Below are 8,494 nucleotides of genomic sequence, written 5' to 3'. Positions count from 1 at the left end.
TTCGTTCCCCACTGGATGCAACACACTTCTAATGCCGAGGCCTTGCAATTCTCTACGTGCACCAATATGATCTTTGGTTCCCTTTTCAACACGCATCACTGTATTAAATATATTATCGAAAAAGTTCTTTTCAATGTGCATCACATCAAGACAGTGTCTGATCATATTAGTTTACCAGTACGATAAGTCCCAAAACACTCTTCTCTTTTTCCACACCCTAGTCCACCGACCATAAGTATCGTTATATTCGCGTGCACCATCCTCATATACTTTCTTCATCCAATACATGTTAAGCTCTGCAAGTAACTCAACACCGATGCGAATATGTGGGGCATGATCCTCCTCTTGAACCCTTGCCATGAAATTAAACATGTCCCTTCTGAACGGATGACGGTTAGGCAAAAACATATGATGACAGTCAAACCAACACATCTTCCTACTATATCTCAGTTAAAAAGCCTTTGAATCAGACTTGCAATAAGGACATGCATTTTTACCGTGAGTACTCCATCCCGATAATATTGAATATGCCGGAAAGTCACTGATTGTCCACATCAATGCCACTCTAAGACAAAAGTTCTGACCCGTGTACACATCATAGGATGCCATCTTTCCTCAACATCTTAAGCTCCTTAATCAAAGGCTGCAAGTAAATAGTTAGTTTATTTTCAGAAATTTATAGCATTTCAATAATGGCTAGTTATTAGTAACAGCGGGTGTTTGTTTCCCTCAACTTTGGGTGGGGAAAAACGCTTATTTTAGAAATTAATTTTGAGGAGCGATTATTTTGGTATTTTTAAATAAAAAATTAGCTTGTTGAGGAAATCATTTAAAAGATTGTCAGACAAATTGATACGACAAGCTAAACTTCAAAAAATCGTGTTTTGATAAATTAAATTAAAATATTTAACCCAATTTGAAATTATTTCATAGTGAAACGTCATAAATGAAAATTTTTGAACAATTTAAAATTCAGGCTCGCACATGTAAACATCCATTGGTGCACATCTCGATAAAATCCTTCACCTTTAATAGTGATGAACATAGTTATTTAATCCCAATTCTAATCTACGATTCTACGATCTTATGATCCAAAAATAGGTGATCGATCCCGATCATAGGTAGGATATTAATGTGGTAGAATCGTGCGATACTACTTAGCTCAAGAATTTAGGTGGTAGGATCATAACACGATTCTACGATCCCACGATCTAACGATCCGATTCTACGATCCAACGATCCAACGATCCGATTCTACATGGGTAGTTGTAATCGTAAATATCTTCATATAATACAGATTTCACTACGTGTAAATAAAAACTTAAAATAATTATATCAATATTTATATAAAATTCAAGTTTTTCTTGATTTGATGTTTAAAAATGAAAGTTTTTTTTTAAAAAAAAAACATAAGAGATGAAGTCAAATAATTAAGGTTTTACTTACACCTTAAAACTTAAAAAGATAACAAATATAATTGATAATCAAACATCCAAAGCCCGGCTATTATTGCATATTTGTAGGATCACACGATCCTACGATCCAATTCTATCGATTTCGATCCTATCTCCTCAACGATCCTAGATATAATCTCGATCCTAATAACCTTGGTGATGAATTCATAACCCGGAAATCATCAAAAACAATGCCAATCTAACTACAAACACAATTGTACCTTAAACCACATACACAAATACCCCTTAAAACCTCAATGTGTCAATTGTGACATTTAAAATAACGTATTAAACAATAAACAAATGTAGTGAGTATTTCAAATACAAAAGTGGGTATTTAATTAATTTAGTTGAATTATTTAGCGCAATTTAAAACTATCTCAAAGTAAAACCGTGTTAAATGAGAATTTTGTGATAAAAGTATAAAAGCATAAGTGTGACTTGTGTTTTGCCAAGGCTAAACAAAGCCCAATTGCATATTCTCCAAGGACCATTCCAAATTCTATTAAAATGTGTTTAGAATGACCTAAAAACACGAGCTGATTGCATTTGGACCAAAGCGCATGGTTTCATGAAACTAATGGTTCATTTGAACCACCTAAAAGATAGTCGTTGGACCTAAAACTAAACATTTATAAGCCGTTACACATCAACTACGTGTAACTAATGAATTTGATTATTCGTTATATACCATCTTCTACTCTTTCTGTTTAGTTTCTTAATTACACAAAATTAGTCTATTTAATCTCCTACTCTCTCTACTTCCTTTCTATAATTATGCAATTATTCTTAATTACACGATTAGTCTTTAAAATTTTTCTTTTAATCTTTCTAACTATTCTTTTAGTTCTTTAAATTTCAAACAATAATGTATCGTCATTGTCGAGAAATGGCACTAAGAAAGCTAATAAAGTGACCAAATCCTTAGGAGGATCAAACTTTAAAAGAAAGTCTGCTTCCATTCTAATAATGGGATCCACAATATTGTCGGTTAGCAACTAGTATGAGTCAATTTACCTAGATGGGAACGATCAAAACTGAGATGATTTTGAATGAAAGTAAAAGAACCACATGAAGTGGATGAAGAAGATGAATAACAACAAGAAGAAACCATCATCTTGTATTAAGATAATTAGATCTTGATAATCATTTATAAGATCAATAACAACAACAACAAAGTTTTACAATACATGTTAAGTCTTAACTATTTAAAATATCGGTTAGTTCAATAACAATAAAATTAAATCATAATTGCTTATGTATGATAGTATTTGTATATGATTTTGCGTTTTAATTTAGAATAAGAAGAACAAAAAGTAAGATAACAAATTCCGTTCCAATACGTTTAGGCATGATATTTATATAACTGTATATAACTCTAGACACGATACATTTAGGCATATTAGCGTCTCAATACGTCCAATTATGTTTCACCCGGTCATAGCTAATATAGAAAGTAATCAAGATGATAGTTTTGCAACTTCTTCATCCACATTTTCTTCACATATAGAAATTGATAATTATGTTCAATATATATCATTTTAAAATTGCACTAGTTTCCATAGTATCTTGGAATGACGGAAAGAATAATCATAAAAATTTTAATTTCACGAGAATCGCAAAGGTTACACTTGCAATTTCGGATTCTACTATTGGGTCGGTGTCTGTTCTAAGTGTAGGTACGTAGAATAATTCTAGATGAAAAGAGATCTCGTCTTGCTCTATATACTATACAAATTTTCGTTTGCAAGATAGATTGAGGTCAAGTTCTTATAAGAACACAAGGATTAAAGAACGATGATATTTAAGGCGAGGATGATCTATGGATTCTGATTGATATTTTTGCATTAATGGGAGCATCGGGATCAGGAATATGAACGAACAAAAAAATAATGATAAAGACGACAAATAGGATTAAGGACAAGTGAGCAACAATTAATGGCTACAATTAAAAGGTATCACATGAAGTACATGGAATTTGAATTCTTTCGAGATGAATATGCAACTTAATATTCTTTCATGATACTAGGTTCAAGTCCTCTTTCATCTGTTTTGTTAATTAATCGATTTTATTATTTTTTGCTATTAAATAATAGCTATATTTGTTTTACTCTTTTCTAGCAAATCATTAAATTACAATGAACATATATAAAATTACGACTATGTACTCAACAAAGATATGCCATGCATCATTTAATGTTTTTTTATTGTTTTATATTAACACCAATTTAAATCGCCCCTAAACTATCTGAATCCGATAGTGATTTCACATGGAAGGTGGAACCAAAATGAGATTGATTTAAAATTATGACTATGCTCAACAAAGATATGTCGTGCATCATTTAATATTTTTTATTGTTTTATATTAACACTAATTCAAGTCGTCCCTAAACTGTCTGAATTCGATAGTGATTTCACATAAAAGGTTGAACTAAAATAGTCCGAAACTAATATTAATGAGCTTTTACTGATGAAACCGAAACCAACCCAAACCGGCCCGTGGCAACTACTATCTATAAGAATCTCCTATAAATGACTTGATTGCATGTTAAAAAGAAAAGTAAAGAAATAGAAAAAGGGTCTAAAAAACTGAGCAGCATAATTTGGGAATGCACAATGCCCATTACGAACTAGAAACTTGTCGAACTCAGTTGTGATAAATAAAAAATGTTTGTGGAAAAGTAATATCAATAAGATAAAAAATATTACTCAACTAATTAAAGCTAAACCAAAAGGGAGAATCTTGACTAACTAGATTTGGTGTTTACAGAAAGTAAATTATAAAGTCACGAGCAACGAGATTTTAATCATGACCTAAAAACTTATTTTAACTTGAACTCCTCACCTCAAGCCATTTCTATATTGTTTATTTCATTGACTTATTTTTCTTACTTTTCTTAATTATTTACCAATTTAAAATTAGTAAAAAAATCTACTCTTCCACCTCAAACATTAAGGATAGACAAAGTATTTGAGAACATTCTAGGAAAGACAAATAAGATAATTTTGTAGGTATAAACAATAAAGTTTAATGCACTAATTACTACTCCTTTTATTCTATTAAAATTGTAATACTTTCTCGTATTTGATATATTTGACTTTTTATACAATTCAATGTATTATTTTGTTCGTTTATATATTGAATTATACACATCTAATAATTATAAAAAGTTAATCAGGTCCTCTCTTGAGAGACCGTCTTTTATAAAGACGGCTCTCAAGAGTCCAATTCAAATCTAATTTATGTTAATTAAAAAAAACGACTGCTAAAATCAAAAAACAAAAGCGCGCGTGTGAATGGAATGCGAAAAGTCAAATATTATTGAGGTTATAATAACATTTATTTGGGGTTATTTTTTTTTATTTTTGAGAGAATATTTATTTGGGATTATAACGTAGTAATATATTTTGTGTTATAACAACATATATTTGGGATTATAACATAATTTATTTGGGGTTATAACACAATATATATGGAGTTATAACAATATGTTTATTTGAAGTTATAACATAATATATATGGGTTTATAACAGCATTATACACCCAATCATACGCGTGTGTTTAGAAAGTCTAATTAAGTTTTTTTTTAATTTAAAAATTAGGCCAACCCAATCTTGAGAAGTCTCTTGTAGAGACAGTCTCAAATAAGAATTTGTGAAAGTTAATATTATAAAAGTATGCGATTAAACGATTTAAACAAGATCCCAGTTATATATTTTTTATTCACATATTAGCTACAAAATATAAAATAAGTTTGAACGATAAATAGTGCCCACAAACCAAATGCAGTAATTATTTCATATGAGAGCAAATATTTCTTTACAAAAATTAATTTGTCTATAAATTTACATAATAATATAATTATAATGGAACAAAGGAATATTTATATTTAGAGTAAACCTCACCAATTTAAAAGTTAACTTTCTCTATCCCATTTAATTTCATTTGTTTGCTATAAAATAATCTAAATTTAGAAGAATGGAGTAGTATCCATTATTACTCTAGACCCAATTAAGAAAAAACTTTACAACTAAACTGCAAGGTGTCCAATCATTACTGGTACTCTTGTAATTCTCACGATGATTTGAAATTGCTGTTGATAGCAGAATAATTGATGAAGTGTAAAGTTGGTTTACGGTTTGAGGATTCGTATATAGTTGGATCTTCAAATGGGTTAGTCTGTTTAGCTCATAATACTAAGAATATGTTAAAAAAAAAACTAAGAAATGAATAACCCTAGCTACTATTACCAAACATAGGATACATTACCCTCGTGAAGGGGACACGTGTATCATTTGTCCGCCAGTGGCGAAATAGCTGAGTATACGGATAGACACCAGACAATACTTAATTTTATAAAACAAAAAATTAATTGAGAACTAGAGAACTTGATTAGAAGAGTTGGTCTAATATTACCATGTCAACCTTGAGATCCCGAGTATGAATTGTCCGACCGTGTATGATTTGTTCGTGGAGGCGACACGTGTATGATTTGTCTGCCCGTGTTCCCTCTCTCTTTTTATTATTTCAAAATTCTCTTTGGCTTATTTCAAATTTTAAAGTAAGTCATCATCCATTTCAAGAACCTGTTGCTACTAAATCTTCATTGAAACCCTAATCTCATTCCTAAATTGTCATTCTTTGGATGTTCATTCGTTTGTTGGAATATAATTAAGAGTTAATTGCGAATTACAGGCTTCAAGTTCAAGACTTTTGCGAATTACTACCTCAATGTTTATTGTTTGCGAATTACAGCCTCGAAAGTATCAAAGTGTATACCATTTAAGCCAAGTATCTGTTGACCAACCCATATGACCTATAACCAGCCTAAATGACCGTTGGCTATTACTAATCACCTTTGACATTTGTTGACTACCCCTAATCACCTTTGACTTTACTAATTACCAATTTAACCCTTGTGTTTTAGCACTTTAACGTCGTTTTTACCCATCATAGCGATATTTTTTTAGAAAACGGATGTTGCAGTTTTCCTTGTGGGGAAACTTTTTCGAAAATTCGATCGAAACAAGTACTCATTCGCTTATTTCCTGATATATAAGCCGAATAAGATATTTAACGTCACTTTTACCGTTCATAACGATATTTCTTCAAATAAATAAGCGTCGCGATTACCCTTATACGATACCTATTTCGAATGCAATGTGAATGCAAAAAATAAATTAAAAGAACTGCTCCCCCTAAATACATGCATTTTTGTTTATTATCATTCCCAATTCACAAATAATGAAAGTTGAATTTTATTTTGAAAAGTGGCTATGTGAATACATTTGTTAAATGAAACTTTCCCTCTTGAGAACAAACTCTCTAGATAAAAATCTCACACACAATGGAGATCACCCTTAATACTAATGCAAAGAAGAAAGAAACTCTTTTGGTATTCACCCTAACTCCTTCTAAATATATTAACTTGTACAACTTATTGTGTGTTTTGATAATGAATTTAAAAGCCTTTTGACACTACAATAAATTTAACTTTTCACTATTTTGGATTTAGTGGCATTAAGAAAACGCCACTGATTTATATATTTAGTGTAATAATTATTGGTTTTTATTTTAAGTTAGCGACACTTTATTTGGTCTTTAGTGGCATATGTAATTGTTACTATAGTCTATAGTGGTATTTACAAGAAATATCAATAGATCCTATGTCGCAAAAAGCTTTAGTGTGATTTTTTATTATGCTGCTAAATCCTCTATATATATTATAAAAAATTTGAACTAGTGACATTTAAATTCAATCATATTCCCGCACAAGATAGGATCCGGATAGGGGGTTTTCTAGGAAGAGGCGGACAAACCATACTCGTACTCCTCAAGGAGGGAGTAAAGAGGGATGCACGCAGTCAAGAAACCCCAAGCTAATACCTGCGCCTGGTCGGGGTCGAACTCCAAACCTTCTGCTCTACATGCAGATACTTTATCTATTGAGCCACAAAGGTCCAACAACTTATTACAACAATAACTCAAGAGATATAATGCAACCTTCAAGACAAACGAAATGAAAAAAACTGCCCGTTGCGCGCAATTGAATAGACCGCTTGAGCGAGCCACTTGTATGCTCAAAACTGCCTTCACCCATTCACTGAATGTAACAGGCAATGTTGCTCGAACGAACCCTAAGGGGTGATGAAACGAGCAGCCCTCCTGCACACTTATTGTTTGATGTATCTTGTTGCCTCGTTTAAGGCAATCTAGCTCCTCCCATGCCTTGCCTGGATCAAATCATGGTCCAACACCCTAATTAGTAGAACCTCTTCATGCCTTGATATATCAAAGTCTCCCTTACTTTGTCCAAACCACCTTATTTATTCCACATTGATCACCTCATGTAATGATTCAAACGTAAAATCCTCACAGGTCAACACATCTGCATCGTCCTTCTCCAATGTGCAAGACATTGCATGTTTGACTATGTGATCAAAATCATCTCCATGACTAGAAAATTTTGCATGACTAGGAGATTTGACACTTGCTTCAACAAGCCCCCTACAAAAATTGATTAAGACTATTCGCCACCAAATACAATGGGTTGCCTAACAAAACTTATCAAAATAATAAGTTGGTTTTTTCGCATGTAAAATGTGATTCACCAAAATACTCATTTGTCTCACACAATTTGCTTTATTTTTTATTTTAATACGTTATAAGAATTTGACTCATTTCTATTTTTAATATGAATATACCACTTTTAATCTTTGTATCATCTTACTCACTTCTATATATCCTATTATTTTAACCCACAATACTGACTTTCTCTTAATCTATCTATTAATAGTCAATAAAGCCAAAAAGTTGGGACAAAAGAGTAAATATAAGTAAAAATTAAGTAAAAATTGAGAGGTACGCATGAACGAATTAATTTGAAGGTAAGAAGAAATCAGTTGAGTTAGGAGATTGTTGTAGGCTTGTAGCAATCTAAAAGGCTGAAGATGATGAGGTCACAGGTCATTTAGTTATTTAGAAATGTAGTTACTGAGTAGCAGAATTAATTTGCTACCCGACGTACTTTTGAGTTAAT

This window comes from Amaranthus tricolor, chromosome 10 (assembly GCF_026212465.1).
Source record: "Amaranthus tricolor cultivar Red isolate AtriRed21 chromosome 10, ASM2621246v1, whole genome shotgun sequence".
Lineage (NCBI taxonomy): Eukaryota > Viridiplantae > Streptophyta > Magnoliopsida > Caryophyllales > Amaranthaceae > Amaranthus > Amaranthus tricolor.
The sequence above is the reverse complement of the archived record's forward strand: the minus strand, read 5'-3'. Positions refer to the sequence as shown.